Source organism: Oncorhynchus keta, unplaced genomic scaffold (assembly GCF_023373465.1).
Source record: "Oncorhynchus keta strain PuntledgeMale-10-30-2019 unplaced genomic scaffold, Oket_V2 Un_contig_1957_pilon_pilon, whole genome shotgun sequence".
NCBI classification, from domain to species: Eukaryota; Metazoa; Chordata; class Actinopteri; order Salmoniformes; family Salmonidae; genus Oncorhynchus; species Oncorhynchus keta.
In genome coordinates, this window is record NW_026281550.1 from 141,192 (window position 1) to 160,024 (window position 18,833).

Consider the following 18,833-nt stretch of genomic DNA (forward strand, 5'->3'; position numbering starts at 1 on the left):
GGGGTTGTAGTCCTGGTACCCCACCATCAGCTCCTTTGTCTTGCTGACGTTGAAGGAGGGGTTGTTGTCCTGGTACCCCACCATCAGCTCCTTTGTCTTGCTGACGTTGAAGGAGGGGTTGTAGTCCTGGTACCCCACCATCAGCTCCTTTGTCTTGCTGACGTTGAAGGAGGGGTTGTTGTCCTGGTACCCCACCATCAGCTCCTTTGTCTTGCTGACGTTGAAGGAGGGGTTGTAGTCCTGGTACCCCACCATCAGCTCCTTTGTCTTGCTGACGTTGAAGGAAAGGTTGTTGTCCTGGTACCCCACCATCAGCTCCTTTGTCTTGCTGACGTTGAAGGAGAGGTTGTTGTCCTGGTACCCCACCATCAGCTCCTTTGTCTTGCTGACGTTGAAGGAGAGGTTGTTGTCCTGGTACCCCACCGTCAGATCCTTTGTCTTGCTGACGTTGAAGGAGAGGTTGTTGTCCTGGTACCCCACCGTCAGCTCCTTTGTCTTGCTGACATTGAAGGAGGGGTTGTTGTCCTGGTACCCCACCGTCAGCTCCTTTGTCTTGCTGACGTTGAAGGAGGGGTTGTTGTCCTGGTAGCCCACCGTCAGCTCCTTTGTCTTGCTGACGTTGAAGGAGGGGTTGTTGTCATGGTACCCCACCGTCAGCTCCTTTGTCTTGCTGGCGTTGAAGGAGGGGTTGTTGTCCTGGTACCCCACCATCAGCTCCTTTGTCTTGCTGACGTTGAAGGAGGGGTTGTTGTCCTGGTACCCCACCATCAGCTCCTTTGTCTTGCTGACGTTGAAGGAGGGGTTGTTGTCCTGGTACCCCACCATCAGCTCCTTTGTTTTGCTGACGTTGAAGGAGGGGTTGTTGTCCTGGTACCCCACCATCAGCTCCTTTGTCTTGCTGACGTTGAAGGAGAGGTTGTTGTCCTGGTACCCCACCGTCAGATCCTTTGTCTTGCTGACGTTGAAGGAGAGGTTGTTGTCCTGGTACCCCACCGTCAGCTCCTTTGTCTTGCTGACATTGAAGGAGGGGTTGTAGTCCTGGTACCCCACCGTCAGCTCCTTTGTCTTGCTGACGTTGAAGGAGAGGTTGTTGTCCTGGTACCCCACCGTCAGCTCCTTTGTCTTGCTGACGTTGAAGGAGGGGTTGTTGTCATGGTACCCCACCGTCAGCTCCTTTGTCTTGCTGACGTTGAAGGAGAGGTTGTTGTCCTGGTACCCCACCATCAGCTCCTTTGTCTTGCTGACGTTGAAGGAGAGGTTGTTGTCCTGGTACCCCACCGTCAGCTCCTTTGTCTTGCTGACGTTGAAGGAGGGGTTGTTGTCCTGGTACCCCACCATCAGCTCCTTTGTCTTGCTGACGTTGAAGGAGGGGTTGTTGTCATGGTACCCCACCATCAGCTCCTTTGTCTTGCTGACGTTGAAGGAGGGGTTGTTGTCCTGGTACCCCACCATCAGCTCCTTTGTCTTGCTGACGTTGAAGGAGGGGTTGTTGTCCTGGTACCCCACCATCAGCTCCTTTGTCTTGCTGACGTTGAAGGAGGGGTTGTTGTCCTGGTACCCCACCGTCAGCTCCTTTGTCTTGCTGACGTTGAAGGAGGGGTTGTTGTCCTGGTACCCCACCATCAGCTCCTTTGTCTTGCTGACGTTGAAGGAGGGGTTGTTGTCCTGGTACCCCACCATCAGCTCCTTTGTCTTGCTGACGTTGAAGGAGGGGTTGTTGTCCTGGTACCCCACCATCAGCTCCTTTGTCTTGCTGACGTTGAAGGAGAGGTTGTTGTCATGGTACCCCACCATCAGCTCCTTTGTCTTGCTGACGTTGAAGGAGAGGTTGTTGTCCTGGTACCCCACCATCAGCTCCTTTGTCTTGCTGACGTTGAAGGAGAGGTTGTTGTCCTGGTACCCCACCGTCAGATCCTTTGTCTTGCTGACGTTGAAGGAGAGGTTGTTGTCCTGGTACCCCACCGTCAGCTCCTTTGTCTTGCTGACATTGAAGGAGGGGTTGTTGTCCTGGTACCCCACCGTCAGCTCCTTTGTCTTGCTGATATTGAAGGAGGGGTTGTTGTCCTGGTACCCCACCATCAGCTCCTTTGTCTTGCTGACGTTGAAGGAGGGGTTGTTGTCATGGTACCCCACCGTCAGCTCCTTTGTCTTGCTGACGTTGAAGGAGGGGTTGTTGTCCTGGTAGCCCACCGTCAGCTCCTTTGTCTTGCTGACGTTGAAGGAGGGGTTGTTGTCATGGTACCCCACCGTCAGCTCCTTTGTCTTGCTGGCGTTGAAGGAGGGGTTGTTGTCCTGGTACCCCACCATCAGCTCCTTTGTTTTGCTGACGTTGAAGGAGGGGTTGTTGTCCTGGTACCCCACCATCAGCTCCTTTGTCTTGCTGACGTTGAAGGAGAGGTTGTTGTCCTGGTACCCCACCGTCAGATCCTTTGTCTTGCTGACGTTGAAGGAGAGGTTGTTGTCCTGGTACCCCACCGTCAGCTCCTTTGTCTTGCTGACATTGAAGGAGGGGTTGTAGTCCTGGTACCCCACCGTCAGCTCCTTTGTCTTGCTGACGTTGAAGGAGAGGTTGTTGTCCTGGTACCCCACCGTCAGCTCCTTTGTCTTGCTGACGTTGAAGGAGGGGTTGTTGTCATGGTACCCCACCGTCAGCTCCTTTGTCTTGCTGACGTTGAAGGAGAGGTTGTTGTCCTGGTACCCCACCATCAGCTCCTTTGTCTTGCTGACGTTGAAGGAGAGGTTGTTGTCCTGGTACCCCACCGTCAGCTCCTTTGTCTTGCTGACGTTGAAGGAGGGGTTGTTGTCCTGGTACCCCACCATCAGCTCCTTTGTTTTGCTGACGTTGAAGGAGAGGTTGTTGTCCTGGTACCCCACCATCAGCTCCTTTGTCTTGCTGACGTTGAAGGAGGGGTTGTTGTCATGGTACCCCACCATCAGCTCCTTTGTCTTGCTGACGTTGAAGGAGAGGTTGTTGTCCTGGTACCCCACCATCAGCTCCTTTGTCTTGCTGACGTTGAAGGAGAGGTTGTTGTCCTGGTACCCCACCATCAGCTCCTTTGTCTTGCTGACGTTGAAGGAGGGGTTGTTGTCATGGTACCCCACCATCAGCTCCTTTGTCTTGCTGACGTTGAAGGAGAGGTTGTTGTCATGGTACCCCACCATCAGCTCCTTTGTCTTGCTGACGTTGAAGGAGAGGTTGTTGTCCTGGTACCCCACCGTCAGCTCCTTTGTCTTGCTGACGTTGAAGGAGGGGTTGTTGTCCTGGTACCCCACCATCAGCTCCTTTGTTTTGCTGACGTTGAAGGAGAGGTTGTTGTCCTGGTACCCCACCATCAGCTCCTTTGTCTTGCTGACGTTGAAGGAGGGGTTGTTGTCATGGTACCCCACCATCAGCTCCTTTGTCTTGCTGACGTTGAAGGAGGGGTTGTTGTCCTGGTACCCCACCATCAGCTCCTTTGTCTTGCTGACGTTGAAGGAGGGTTGTTGTCCTGGTACCCCACCGTCAGCTCCTTTGTCTTGCTGACGTTGAAGGAGGGGTTGTTGTCCTGGTACCCCACCATCAGCTCCTTTGTCTTGCTGACGTTGAAGGAGGGGTTGTTGTCCTGGTACCCCACCATCAGCTCCTTTGTCTTGCTGACGTTGAAGGAGGGGTTGTTGTCCTGGTACCCCACCATCAGCTCCTTTGTCTTGCTGACGTTGAAGGAAAGGTTGTTGTCCTGGTACCCCACCATCAGCTCCTTTGTCTTGCTGACGTTGAAGGAGAGGTTGTTGTCCTGGTACCCCACCATCAGCTCCTTTGTCTTGCTGACGTTGAAGGAGAGGTTGTTGTCCTGGTACCCCACCGTCAGATCCTTTGTCTTGCTGACGTTGAAGGAGAGGTTGTTGTCCTGGTACCCCACCGTCAGCTCCTTTGTCTTGCTGACATTGAAGGAGGGGTTGTAGTCCTGGTACCCCACCGTCAGCTCCTTTGTCTTGCTGACGTTGAAGGAGGGGTTGTTGTCCTGGTACCCCACCGTCAGCTCCTTTGTCTTGCTGACGTTGAAGGAGGGGTTGTTGTCATGGTACCCCACCGTCAGCTCCTTTGTCTTGCTGACGTTGAAGGAGGGGTTGTTGTCCTGGTACCCCACCATCAGCTCCTTTGTCTTGCTGACGTTGAAGGAGAGGTTGTTGTCCTGGTACCCCACCGTCAGCTCCTTTGTCTTGCTGACGTTGAAGGAGGGGTTGTTGTCCTGGTACCCCACCATCAGCTCCTTTGTTTTGCTGACGTTGAAGGAGGGGTTGTTGTCCTGGTACCCCACCATCAGCTCCTTTGTCTTGCTGACGTTGAAGGAGAGGTTGTTGTCCTGGTACCCCACCGTCAGATCCTTTGTCTTGCTGACGTTGAAGGAGAGGTTGTTGTCCTGGTACCCCACCGTCAGCTCCTTTGTCTTGCTGACATTGAAGGAGGGGTTGTAGTCCTGGTACCCCACCGTCAGCTCCTTTGTCTTGCTGACGTTGAAGGAGAGGTTGTTGTCCTGGTACCCCACCGTCAGCTCCTTTGTCTTGCTGACGTTGAAGGAGGGGTTGTTGTCATGGTACCCCACCGTCAGCTCCTTTGTCTTGCTGACGTTGAAGGAGAGGTTGTTGTCCTGGTACCCCACCATCAGCTCCTTTGTCTTGCTGACGTTGAAGGAGAGGTTGTTGTCCTGGTACCCCACCGTCAGCTCCTTTGTCTTGCTGACGTTGAAGGAGGGGTTGTTGTCCTGGTACCCCACCATCAGCTCCTTTGTTTTGCTGACGTTGAAGGAGAGGTTGTTGTCCTGGTACCCCACCATCAGCTCCTTTGTCTTGCTGACGTTGAAGGAGGGGTTGTTGTCCTGGTACCCCACCATCAGCTCCTTTGTCTTGCTGACGTTGAAGGAGAGGTTGTTGTCCTGGTACCCCACCATCAGCTCCTTTGTCTTGCTGACGTTGAAGGAGGGGTTGTTGTCCTGGTACCCCACCGTCAGCTCCTTTGTCTTGCTGACGTTGAAGGAGGGGTTGTTGTCCTGGTACCCCACCATCAGCTCCTTTGTCTTGCTGACGTTGAAGGAGGGGTTGTTGTCCTGGTACCCCACCATCAGCTCCTTTGTCTTGCTGACGTTGAAGGAGGGGTTGTTGTCCTGGTACCCCACCATCAGCTCCTTTGTCTTGCTGACGTTGAAGGAGAGGTTGTTGTCATGGTACCCCACCATCAGCTCCTTTGTCTTGCTGACGTTGAAGGAGGGGTTGTTGTCATGGTACCCCACCGTCAGGTCTCTGGGACACAATCATTGGGTCACGCTTTATTTGGACAATGCGGATTCTCCATCTGTAGATGCTTACAGGATGGTCATACTATCAACAAACTACCTGTTGATAAGCAATTACTTACTAAGGTTAGGGTTAACGTTTAGGCTAGGGTTAAGTTTAGGTTTAGGATAAGGGTTAAGAGGTCAGAGTTAAGTTGAGGCTTAGGATAAGGGTTAAGAGGTCAGGGTTCATGTTAAGGGTTAAGAGGTCAGGGTTCGTGTTAAGGGTTAAGAGGTCAGGGTTAGGAGAAGAGTAAGGTTAGCGCTAGTGTTAGTAGTTAGTTTTTAGAGCACCTACAGATGGACAAATAAAACATAAATCATTGTTGGCCTGCAGAAATAGACCCTGTCCCGCTCGGGGCAGGCTGGAGTATTTTCACACAGGGGAGGAGGAATATTTCTCCAGAAACCTTGAACATGAAGGAGACAGAGCATGCAGAGAGGCTTCTTGAAACAATTGTGTGAAATGGGGCCTCTCTAGCAGTATGCAGCAGGAAAACACGACACACAAGCCTTGACATTCTGTTTTAGATCAACTTTCCCAGTTCTGGTAAAAAAAAAAAATAAGAAAAAAAATGTAATGTCTGACAGTACACCCACCGCCCACTCACGGCTCCTAGCATGAAGCCTGGGAGAGAGTCAGATCTAGAGTTACTGGGATAAAGACGGAGGAAGGATTTTAAGATCCAGGCAGAGATCAACTCCAACATCTGGTTTCAGCTACAGGGGTAAAGGGCTGATGGCTTTCCCCTGTAGAAATACACATCTGGTTTCAGCTACAGGGGTAAAGGGCTGATGGCTTTCCCCTGTGGAAATACACATCTGGTTATCAGCTACAGGGGTAAAGGGCTGATGGCTTTCCCCTGTAGAAATACACATCTGGTTTCAGCTACAGGGGTAAAGGGCTGATGGCTTTCCCCTGTAGAAATACACATCTGGTTTCAGCTACAGGGGTAAAGGGCTGATGGCTTTCCCCTGTAGAAATACACATCTGGTTTCAGCTACAGGGGTAAAGGGCTGATGGCTTTCCCCTGTAGAAATACACATCTGGTTTCAGCTACAGGGGTAAAGGGCTGATGGCTTTCCCCTGTAGAAATACACATCTGGTTTCAGCTACAGGGGTAAAGGGCTGATGGCTTTCCCCTGTGGAAATACACATCTGGTTATCAGCTACAGGGGTAAAGGGCTGATGGCTTTCCCCTGTAGAAATACACATCTGGTTTCAGCTACAGGGGTAAAGGGCTGATGGCTTTCCCCTGTGGAAATACACATCTGGTTATCAGCTACAGGGGTAAAGGGCTGATGGCTTTCCCCTGTGGAAATACACATCTGGTTATCAGCTACAGGGGTAAAGGGCTGATGGCTTTCCCCTGTAGAAATACACATCTGGTTATCAGCTACAGGGGTAAAGGGCTGATGGCTTTCCCCTGTAGAAATACACATCTGGTTATCAGCTACAGGGGTAAAGGGCTGATGGCTTTCCCCTGTGGAAATACACATCTGGTTATCAGCTACAGGGGTAAAGGGCTGATGGCTTTCCCCTGTAGAAATACACATCTGGTTTCAGCTACAGGGGTAAAGGGCTGATGGCTTTCCCCTGTGGAAATACACATCTGGTTATCAGCTACAGGGGTAAAGGGCTGATGGCTTTCCCCTGTAGAAATACACATCTGGTTTCAGCTACAGGGGTAAAGGGCTGATGGCTTTCCCCTGTAGAAATACACATCTGGTTTCAGCTACAGGGGTAAAGGGCTGATGGCTTTCCCCTGTAGAAATACACATCTGGTTTCAGCTACAGGGGTAAAGGGCTGATGGCTTTCCCCTGTAGAAATACACATCTGGTTTCAGCTACATGGGGGTAAAGGGCTGATGGCTTTCCCTGTAGAAATACACATCTGGTTTCAGCTACAGGGGTAAAGGGCTGATGGCTTTCCCCTGTAGAAATACACATCTGGTTTCAGCTACAGGGGTAAAGGGCTGATGGCTTTCCCCTGTAGAAATACACATCTGGTTTCAGCTACAGGGGTAAAGGGCTGATGGCTTTCCCCTGTAGAAATACACATCTGGTTTCAGCTACAGGGGTAAAGGGCTGATGGCTTTCCCCTGTGGAAATACACATCTGGTTTCAGCTACAGGGGTAAAGGGCTGATGGCTTTCCCCTGTGGAAATACACATCTGGTTTCAGCTACAGGGGTAAAGGGCTGATGGCTTTCCCCTGTGGAAATACACATCTGGTTTCAGCTACAGGGGTAAAGGGCTGATGGCTTTCCCCTGTGGAAATACACATCTGGTTTCAGCTACAGGGGTAAAGGGCTGATGGCTTTCCCCTGTAGAAATACACATCTGGTTTCAGCTACAGGGGTAAAGGGCTGATGGCTTTCCCCTGTGGAAATACACATCTGGTTTCAGCTACAGGGGTAAAGGGCTGATGGCTTTCCCATCTGGTTTCAGCTACAGGGGAAATACACATCTGGTTTCAGCTACAGGGGTAAAGGGCTGATGGCTTTCCCCTGTGGAAATACACATCTGGTTTCAGCTACAGGGGTAAAGGGCTGATGGCTTTCCCCTGTAGAAATACACATCTGGTTTCAGCTACAGGGGTAAAGGGCTGATGGCTTTCCCCTGTAGAAATACACATCTGGTTTCAGCTACAGGGGTAAAGGGCTGATGGCTTTCCCCTGTAGAAATACACATCTGGTTATCAGCTACAGGGGTAAAGGGCTGATGGCTTTCCCCTGTGGAAATACACATCTGGTTTCAGCTACAGGGGTAAAGGGGTAAAGGGCTGATGGCTGATCTGGCAGGGGTTTCCCTGTGGAAATACACATCTGGTTTCAGCTACAGGGTTAAAGGGCGTTCTGATGGCTTAACCCCTGTTCCTGGAAATACACATCTGAAAACAGAATTTGTTCTTAACTGACTTGCTGGTTTAGTTAAATAGGGGTAAAATAAAATAAAAAAATATTCAGGCTACTACGCTCTCATTGGCTAGCTACGTTGTCTCACTCACAGGCGACCAGCGCAGAGACAGTGACCTTCCACAGCTAAGGATGGAAAGTGTAATTGAACAGTTAGCTGCCTGCCTGCAGGCCAATCATCATCATGTTTGGGATCACTTGCCCATATATTTATTTTCAGTTTCAGTGAGTTGTAAAAGTGTCTCTGAGAACTCTGCTGAATTCCCTGTATTGAAGGTCAGCTAAGTTAACCCAGACTACTTAATGTTACTATATTGGTATTAGAAGTTGTGTTATTATCATTAGCAGTCTATTATCAGGTAAAAACATATGCTTATTATTCATGATTTCTTAAATATTTATTTAAGAATACACTATGACTACAGCCATTGACTGTCTGAGCGATAAGGGACGTTAATGGTTTGTTCGGTCCACGTCATAATGTCGTTATATTTTTCAATCTTGAAATACAAGGACAAACGTTATTAAATTGGTGACTGAAATGTCAGGCTACGTGAACGTGGAGCCTGGGAGAGCGCTCAAAGCGTTGTAGAACGAACCTCTGAATAAACGGGGCTTGGTTTTGGATTTAACCAAGTTGGGAGAAAGATGTGTTAAAAATGACAGGCGTTTCTAATCTGTCCCGGTCATTATCCAAACTAAAATGACAGGCATTTCTAATCTGTCCCGGTCATTATCCAAACTAAAATGACAGGCGTTTCTAATCTGTCCCGGTCATTATCCAAACTAAAATGACAGGCGTTTCTAATCTGTCCCGGTCATTATCCAAACTAAAATGACAGGCGTTTCTAATCTGTCCCGGTCATTATCCAAACTAAAATGACAGGCGTTTCTAATCTGTCCCGGTCATTATCCAAACTAAAATGACAGGCGTTTCTAATCTGTCCCGGTCATTATCCAAACTAAAATGACAGGCGTTTCTAATCTGTCCCGGTCATTATCCAAACTAAAATGACAGGCATTTCTAATCTGTCCCGGTCATTATCCAAACTAAAATGACAGGCGTTTCTAATCTGTCCTGGTCATTATCCAAACTAAAATGACAGGCATTTCTAATCTGTCCCGGTCATTATCCAAACTAAAATGACAGGCGTTTCTAATCTGTCCCGGTCATTATCCAAACTAAAATGACAGGCGTTTCTAATCTGTCCCGGTCATTATCCAAACTAAAATGACAGGCATTTCTAATCTGTCCCGGTCATTATCCAAACTAAAATGACAGGCGTTTCTAATCTGTCCCGGTCATTATCCAAACTAAAATGACAGGCGTTTCTAATCTGTCCCGGTCATTATCCAAACTAAAATGACAGGCGTTTCTAATCTGTCCCGGTCATTATCCAAACTAAAATGACAGGCATTCCAGTTGAAGTAGAAACAATAGAAAAACAAAGTGTTGGTCCCATGAGCCAAAATAAAAGATCCCAGACATTTTCCATATGAACAAAAAGCTTATTTTTGTGCACAAATTTGTTTCCATCCCTGTCAGGAGGCATTTCTCCTTTGCCAAGGTAAGATGACAGAGCGTGCAGTTGGCCTGCTGACTGCAGGAATGTCCACCAGAGCTTCTGCCAGAGAAGCCGCCTCCAAAGTCCATTTAGATCATTTGTCATTACATCCAACCGGCCTCAACCACAGACCACATATAACCACGCCAGCCCAGGACCTCTACATCGGCTTCGCCACCTGCGGGATTGTCTGAGACCAGCCACATGTCTAGTAGAGTGGGCCAGACAGAAGCCACTCCTCAGTAAAAAAAAGGCACATGACAGCCCGCTTGGAGTTTTGCCAAAAAGGCACCTAAAGACTCTCAGACCATGACAAACAAGATTCTCTGGTCTGATTAAACCAAGATTGAACTCTTTGTCCTTAAGGCCAAGCATCAGGTCTGGAGGAAACCTGGCACCATCCCTACGGTGAAGCATGGTGGTGGAAGCATCATGTCTGGAGGAAACCTGGCACCATCCCTACGGTGAAGCATGGTGGTGGAAGCATCATGTCTGGAGGAAACCTGGCACCATCCCTACGGTGAAGCATGGTGGTGGAAGCATCAGGTCTGGAGGAAACCTGGCACCATCCCTACGGTGAAGCATGGTGGTGGAAGCATCATGCTGTGGTGATGTTTTTCCAGTGGTGGGAACAGAGAGAATAGTCAGGATCGAGGGGAAATAGCTGTGAAAACGACGCTCCCCAGCCAACCTGACAGAGCGTGAGAGAATCTGTAGAGAAGAATGGGGGAAACTCCCCAAATACAGGTGTGCCAAGCTTGTGGCGTCAGACCCAATAAGACTCCAGGCTATAGTCGCTGCCAAAGGTGCTTCAACAAAGTAATGCGTAAATAAGTTTAAATAGAAATTAACAACCATTTCTGAATACCACATAATGACAAAGCAAACAATGGTTTTGTGTGTAGATTGATGAGGGTGGGGAAAAGTAATTTTAGAATAAGGCTGTAACATAAAAATGTGGAAAAGTCAAGGAGTCTGAAGGCCTTCCGAAGGCCCTGTATCTGTGACCAACAGACTGTATTCCCAGTCATGTAGTGTGTATCTGTGACCAACAGACTGTATTCCCAGTCATGTAGTGTATATCTGTGACCAACAGACTGTATTCCCAGTCATGTAGTGTATATCTGTGACCAACAGACTGTATTCCCAGTCATGTAGTGTATATCTGTGACCAACAGACTGTATTCCCAGTCATGTAGTGTATATCTGTGACCAACAGACTGTATTCCCAGTCATGTAGTGTGTATCTGTGACCAACAGACTGTATTCCCAGTCATGTAGTGTGTATCTGTGACCAACAGACTGTATTCCCAGTCATGTAGTGTATATCTGTGACCAACAGACTGTATTCCCAGTCATGTAGTGTATATCTGTGACCAACAGACTGTATTCCCAGTCATGTAGTGTATATCTGTGACCAACAGACTGTATTCCCAGTCATGTAGTGTATATCTGTGACCAACAGACTGTATTCCCAGTCATGTAGTGTATATCTGTGACCAGCAGACTGTATTCCCAGTCATGTAGTGTATATCTGTGACCAACAGACTGTATTCCCAGTCATGTAGTGTATATCTGTGACCAACAGACTGTATTCCCAGTCATGTAGTGTATATCTGTGACCAACAGACTGTATTCCCAGTCATGTAGTGTGTATCTGTGACCAACAGACTGTATTCCCAGTCATGTAGTGTGTATCTGTGACCAGCAGACTGTATTCCCAGTCATGTAGTGTATATCTGTGACCGGCAGACTGTATTCCCAGTCATGTAGTGTATATCTGTGACCTGCAGACAGTATTCCCAGTCATGTAGTGTATATCTGTGACCTGCAGACTGTATTCCCAGTCATGTAGTGTATATCTGTGACCGGCAGACTGTATTCCCAGTCATGTAGTGTGTATCTGTGACCTGCAGACTGTATTCCCAGTCATGTAGTGTGTATCTGTGACCTGCAGACTGTATTCCCAGTCATGTAGTGTGTATCTGTGACCTGCAGACTGTATTCCCAGTCATGTAGTGTGTATCTGTGACCGGCAGACTGTATTCCCAGTCATGTAGTGTGTATCCAAACTAAAGACTGACAGGACCGTTTCAGACTGTATTCCCAGTCATGTAGTGTGTATCTGTGACCAACAGACTGTATTCCCAGTCATGTAGTGTATATCTGTGACCAACAGACTGTATTCCCAGTCATGTAGTGTATTTCTAGCAGACTGTATTCCCAGTCATTAGTCCATCTGTGACTAAGCAGACTGTATTCCCAGTCATGTAGTGTCATTATCTGTGAAATGACAGACTGTATTCCCAGTCATGTAGTGTATATCCAGACTAAAATGACTGTATTCCCAGTCATGTAGTGTGTATGTGACCAACAGACTGTATTCCCAGTCATGTAGTGTGTATCTGTGACCAGCAGACTGTATTCCCAGTCATGTAGTGTATAAATGACCAGCAGACTGTATTCCCAGTCATGTAGTGTATATTGTGACCAAGACTGTATTCCCAGTCATGTAGTGTATATCTGTGACCTGCAGACTGTATTCCCAGTCATGTAGTGTATATCTGTGACCGGCAGACTGTATTCCCAGTCATGTAGTGTGTATCTGAAAGACTGATTCCCAGTCATGTAGTGTAATCTGTGACCTGCAGACTGTATTCCCAGTCATGTAGTGTTGACCTGCATCTGTCCCAGTCATGTATCCAAACCAACAGACTGTATTCCCAGTCATGTAGTGTGTATCTGTGACCTGCAGACTGTATTCCCAGTCATGTAGTGTGTAAATGACCAGCAGACTGTATTCCCAGTCATGTAGTGTATATCTGTGACTAACAGACTGTATTCCCAGTCATGTAGTGTATATATCTGTGACCAACAGACTGTATTCCCAGTCATGTAGTGTATATCTGTGACCAGCAGACTGTATTCCCAGTCATGTAGTGTATATCTCTGACCAACAGACTGTATTCCCAGTCATGTAGTGTATATCTGTGACCAACAGACTGTATTCCCAGTCATGTAGTGTATATCTGTGACCAACAGACTGTATTCCCAGTCATGTAGTGTATATCTGTGACCAACAGACTGTATTCCCAGTCATGTAGTGTATATCTGTGAAACAGACTGTATTCCCAGTCATGTAGTGTGTATCTGTGACCAACAGACTGTATTCCCAGTCATGTAGTGTATATCTGTGACCAACAGACTGTATTCCCAGTCATGTAGTGTATAAGACCAACAGACTGTATTCCCAGTCATGTAGTGTGCTGACCAACAGACTGTATTCCCAGTCATGTAGTGTGTATCTAGACCAACAGACTGTATTCCCAGTCATGTAGTGTATATCTGTGACCAACAGACTGTATTCCCAGTCATGTAGTGTATATCTGTGACCAGCAGACTGTATTCCCAGTCATGTAGTGTATATCTGTGACCAGCAGACTGTATTCCCAGTCATGTGACCAACAGACTGTATTCCCAGTCATGTAGTGTATATCTGTGACCAACAGACTGTATTCCCAGTCATGTAGTGTATATCTCAGACCAACAGACTGTATTCCCAGTCATGTAGTGTATATCTGTGACCAGCAGACTGTATTCCCAGTCATGTAGTGGCCAGACTGTATTCCCAGTCATATCTGTGACCTGCAGACAGTATTCCCAGTCATGTAGTGTATATCTGTGACAGACTGGCACATGAGTGTATTCCCAGTCATGTAGTGTATATCTGTGAATGCAGACTGTATTCCCAGTCATGTAGTGTGTATCTGTGACCTGAAACAGACTGTATTCCCAGTCATGTAGTGTGTATCTGTGACCTGCAGACTGTATTCAGTCATGTAGTGTATAGTCATTCCCAGTCAGTGTATATCTGTGACCAACAGACTGTATTCCCAGTCATGTAGTGTGTATCTGTGACCTGGCAGACTGTATTCCCAGTCATGTAGTGTGTATCTGGCAGACTGTATTCCCAGTCATGTAGTGTATAACCTGGACCGACAGACTGTATTCCCAGTCATGTAGTGTATATCTGTGACCAACAGACTGTATTCCCAGTCATGTAGTGTATATCTGTGACCAGCAGACTGTATTCCCAATCATGTAGTGTATATCTGTGACCAGCAGACTGTATTCCCAGTCATGTAGTGTATATCTGTGACCAACAGACTGTATTCCCAGTCATGTAGTGTATATCTGTGACCAACAGACTGTATTCCCAGTCATGTAGTGTATATCTGTGACCAACAGACTGTATTCCCAGTCATGTAGTGTATATCTGTGACCAACAGACTGTATTCCCAGTCATGTAGTGTGTATCTGTGACCAACAGACTGTATTCCCAGTCATGTAGTGTGTATCTGTGACCAACAGACTGTATTCCCAGTCATGTAGTGTGTCTGTGACCAACAGACTGTATTCCCAGTCATGTAGTGTATATCTGTGACCAACAGACTGTATTCCCAGTCATGTAGTGTATATCTGTGACCAGCAGACTGTATTCCCAGTCATGTAGTGTGTATTCGGCAGACTGTATTCCCAGTCATGTAGTGTATATAATGTGAAGCAGACTGTATTCCCAGTCATGTAGTGTATATCTGTGACCGGCAGACTGTATTCCCAGTCATGTAGTGTGTATCTGTGACCAACAGACTGTATTCCCAGTCATGTAGTGTGTATCTGTGACCGGCAGACTGTATTCCCAGTCATGTAGTGTATATCTGTGACCAACAGACTGTATTCCCAGTCATGTAGTGTATATCTGTGACCAACAGACTGTATTCCCAGTCATGTAGTGTATATCTGTGACCAACAGACTGTATTCCCAGTCATGTAGTGTATATCTGTGACCAACAGACTGTATTCCCAGTCATGTAGTGTGTATCTGTGACCAACAGACTGTATTCCCAGTCATGTCTGTGACCTGCAGACTGTATTCCCAGTCATGTAGTGTGTGACCAACAGACTGTATTCCCAGTCATGTAGTGTATATCTGTGACCCAGACAGACTGTATTCCCAGTATTCCCATGTAGTGTGTATCTGTGACCAGCAGACTGTATTCCCAGTCATGTAGTGTATATCTGTGACCAACAGACTGTATTCCCAGTCATGTAGTGTATATCTGTGACCAACAGACTGTATTCCCAGTCATGTAGTGTATATCTGTGACCAACAGACTGTATTCCCAGTCATGTAGTGTATATCTGTGACCAACAGACTGTATTCCCAGTCATGTAGTGTATATCTGTGACCAACAGACTGTATTCCCAGTCATGTAGTGTATATCTGTGACCAACAGACTGTATTCCCAGTCATGTAGTGTATATCTGTGACCAACAGACTGTATTCCCAGTCATGTAGTGTATATCTGTGACCAACAGACTGTATTCCCAGTCATGTAGTGTATATCTGTGACCAACAGACTGTATTCCCAGTCATGTAGTGTGTATCTGTGACCAACAGACTGTATTCCCAGTCATGTAGTGTATATCTGTGACCAACAGACTGTATTCCCAGTCATGTAGTGTATATCTGTGACCAACAGACTGTATTCCCAGTCATGTAGTGTATATCTGTGACCAGCAGACTGTATTCCCAGTCATGTAGTGTGTATCTGTGACCGGCAGACTGTATTCCCAGTCATGTAGTGTATATCTGTGACCAACAGACTGTATTCCCAGTCATGTAGTGTATATCTGTGACCTGCAGACTGTATTCCCAGTCATGTAGTGTATATCTGTGACCAACAGACTGTATTCCCAGTCATGTAGTGTATATCTGTGACCAGCAGACTGTATTCCCAGTCATGTAGTGTATATCTGTGACCAGCAGACTGTATTCCCAGTCATGTAGTGTATATCTGACCAACAGACCAACAGACTGTATATTCCCAGTCATGTAGTGTGTATCTGTGACCAACAGACTGTATTCCCAGTCATGTAGTGTATATCTGTGACCAACAGACTGTATTCCCAGTCATGTAGTGTATATCTGTGACCAACAGACTGTATTCCCAGTCATGTAGTGTATATCTGTGACCAGCAGACTGTATTCCCAGTCATGTAGTGTATATCTGTGACCAGCAGACTGTATTCCCAGTCATGTAGTGTATATCTGTGACCAGCAGACTGTATTCCCAGTCATGTAGTGTATATCTGTGACCGACAGACTGTATTCCCAGTCATGTAGTGTAGATCTGTGACCGACAGACTGTATTCCCAGTCATGTAGTGTATATCAGACTGACCAACAGACTGTATTCCCAGTCAGTGTAGTGTGTATCTGTGACCAACAGACTGTATTCCCAGTCATGTAGTGTATATCTGTGACCAACAGACTGTATTCCCAGTCATGTAGTGTATATCTGTGACCAACAGACTGTATTCCCAGTCATGTAGTGTATATCTGTGACCTGCAGACTGTATTCCCAGTCATGTAGTGTATATCTGTGACCTGCAGACTGTATTCCCAGTCATGTAGTGTATATCTGTGACCAACAGACTGTATTCCCAGTCATGTAGTGTATATCTGTGACCAACAGACTGTATTCCCAGTCATGTAGTGTATATCTGTGACCAACAGACTGTATTCCCAGTCATGTAGTGTATATCTCAGACTGTATTCCCAGTCATGTAGTGTGTATCTGTGACCTGCAGACTGTATTCCCAGTCATGTAGTGTATATCTGTGACCAACAGACTGTATTCCCAGTCATGTAGTGTGTATCTGTGACCTGCAGACTGTATTCCCAGTCATGTAGTGTGTATCTGTGACCGGCAGACTGTATTCCCAGTCATGTAGTGTATATCTGTGACCAACAGACTGTATTCCCAGTCATGTAGTGTATATCTGTGACCAACAGACTGTATTCCCAGTCATGTAGTGTATATCTGTGACCAGCAGACTGTATTCCCAGTCATGTAGTGTATATCTGTGACCAGCAGACTGTATTCCCAGTCATGTAGTGTATATCTGTGACCAACAGACTGTATTCCCAGTCATGTAGTGTATATCTGTGACCAACAGACTGTATTCCCAGTCATGTAGTGTATATCTGTGACCAACAGACTGTATTCCCAGTCATGTAGTGTATATCTGTGACCAACAGACTGTATTCCCAGTCATGTAGTGTATATCTGTGACCAACAGACTGTATTCCCAGTCATGTAGTGTATATCTGTGACCAACAGACTGTATTCCCAGTCATGTAGTGTATATCTGTGACCAACAGACTGTATTCCCAGTCATGTAGTGTATATCTGTGACCAACAGACTGTATTCCCAGTCATGTAGTGTATATCTGTGACCGGCAGACTGTATTCCCAGTCATGTAGTGTATATCTGTGACCAACAGACTGTATTCCCAGTCATGTAGTGTATATCTGTGACCGGCAGACTGTATTCCCAGTCATGTAGTGTATATCTGTGACCAACAGACTGTATTCCCAGTCATGTAGTGTATATCTGTGACCAACAGACTGTATTCCCAGTCATGTAGTGTATATCTGTGACCAGCAGACTGTATTCCCTAGTGTATATCTGTGACCAGAACAGACTGTATTCCCAGTCATGTAGTGTATATCTGTGACCAACAGACTGTATTCCCAGTCATGTAGTGTATATCTGTGACCAACAGACTGTATTCCCAGTCATGTAGTGTATATCTGTGACCAACAGACTGTATTCCCAGTCATGTAGTGTATATCTGTGACCAACACACTGTATTCCCAGTCATGTAGTGTATCTGTGACCAACAGACTGTATTCCCAGTCATGTAGTGTATATCTGTGACCAACAGACTGTATTCCCAGTCATGTAGTGTATATCTGTGACCAGCAGACTGTATTCCCAGTCATGTAGTGTATATCTGTGACCAACAGATGTATATCTGTATTCCCAGTCATGTGAAACCCATCAATTAAGGCCTAATTTCTTTACTTCAATTGATTGATTTCCTTATATAAACTGTAACATTGAAATTGTTGCATTTTGCGATTAATATTTTTTGTTCCGTGTAGTAAGAAATACTCAAATTGACCCCCCCCCAACATTTCCAAAGATGTAAACAAATGTGATCACATAAACAGCGAGTTCATTGTAAGTTAAACGACTACTTTCACATTCCTATTCCACGACGCCTCAAAAACAAATCAATCACGAACACACCTTATAATGACTAACCTATGGAAAGGACCCAGCCAACGCCACACAGCAGTCTGGAAGAACTGGTTTTACACACGCTTATAAGGTTCACCGTGACTTGGGAGACAAGATAATCCACTAAACCATAACGTGCTTAAATAACTGGAATAACCACTTAGAGAAGGCTGTACAACACACACTGGAAAGTTATTTTTGTCATTGGTGAATTAAATCATGTGATGAGCCACATGATCAGGTTAATGATCAGGTGAAACCAGAGCGACGTCAGAATCAGTGCAGGAGCCTAGTTCTGCCCTCAAGACTTCAGACTTACAACATGAAACGCTAAACGTGGATACAGGCAGTCCGTAACTGCCAAGTTAACTTGTCTGCAGCGTAATATGGCTACTAGCCCTGTAGACTAGAACATGTGTTGTCTAATGCATATGGCTACTAGCCCTGTAGACCAGAACATGTGTTGTCTAATGCATATGGCTACTAGCCCTGTAGACTAGAACATGTGTTATCTAATGCATATGTCTACTAGCCCTGTAGACTAGAACATGTGTTGTCTAATGCATATGGCTACTAGCCCTGTAGACTAGAACATGTGTTGTCTAATGCATATGGCTACTAGCCCTGTAGACTAGAACATGTGTTATCTAATGCATATGGCTACTAGCCCTGTAGACTAGAACATGTGTCGTCTAATGCATATGGCTACTAGCCTGTAATAGCCCTGTAGACCAGAACATGTGTTATCTAATGCATATGGCTACTAGCCCTGTAGACTAGAACATGTGTTGTCTAATGCATATGGCTAGCCCTGTAGACCAGAACATGCATGGCTAGAGCCCTGTAGACCAGAACATGTTGTCTAATGCATATGGCTACTACTAGCCC

At 46.6% G+C, this 18,833-nt stretch overlaps 1 protein-coding gene and 1 long non-coding RNA gene across 2 annotated transcripts in view; one reads left to right on the plus strand and one right to left on the minus strand.

Moving 5' to 3' along the window:
• Nucleotides 1-18,833, minus strand: part of reep3b (receptor accessory protein 3b) — a 65,152-nt gene that overhangs the window by 39,090 nt on the left and 7,229 nt on the right. The window lies entirely within an intron of this gene.
• LOC127920475 (uncharacterized) lies at nucleotides 1,354-5,258 on the plus strand. The gene is made up of 3 exons (XR_008106350.1): nucleotides 1,354-1,428; nucleotides 3,310-3,423; nucleotides 5,190-5,258. It is a non-coding gene; the product is annotated as an uncharacterized LOC127920475 (long non-coding RNA).